We start from the raw sequence: 272 nt of genomic DNA on the forward strand, positions 1-272 counted from the left end.
TTTTCTTTAGTAGCTGCTTGCATGCGGAATTGTAGAAACGCAATTACAGCCTTGGAAATTAAGCGGCATAAAATTACACAGTCTTCCATTCCCTAATATAAATACATCAAGCCGTCACAAGGGCGTTCTTTACGAGCTAATTTACTCAAGGAATCTCATTAATTGTTCAATAAACCCTGGGAACTCCTGATGCAGCCAGAGATACAAGGGTTGAATAGCGCGGGTACAAAGTGCCACGACAGCGCTCTTTGTCACTGAAAATAATACTCGCA

General features: G+C 41.5%; 1 protein-coding gene across 1 annotated transcript in view; it reads right to left on the bottom strand.

Moving 5' to 3' along the window:
- The window catches only part of LOC119587920 (homeobox protein B-H1-like), a gene marked incomplete in the record, with an annotated part of 81102 nt that overhangs the window by 3114 nt on the left and 77716 nt on the right, over positions 1-272 (bottom strand).

The sequence above is a fragment of the Penaeus monodon genome, chromosome 23 (genome assembly GCF_015228065.2).
Source record: "Penaeus monodon isolate SGIC_2016 chromosome 23, NSTDA_Pmon_1, whole genome shotgun sequence".
NCBI classification, from domain to species: domain Eukaryota; kingdom Metazoa; phylum Arthropoda; class Malacostraca; order Decapoda; family Penaeidae; genus Penaeus; species Penaeus monodon.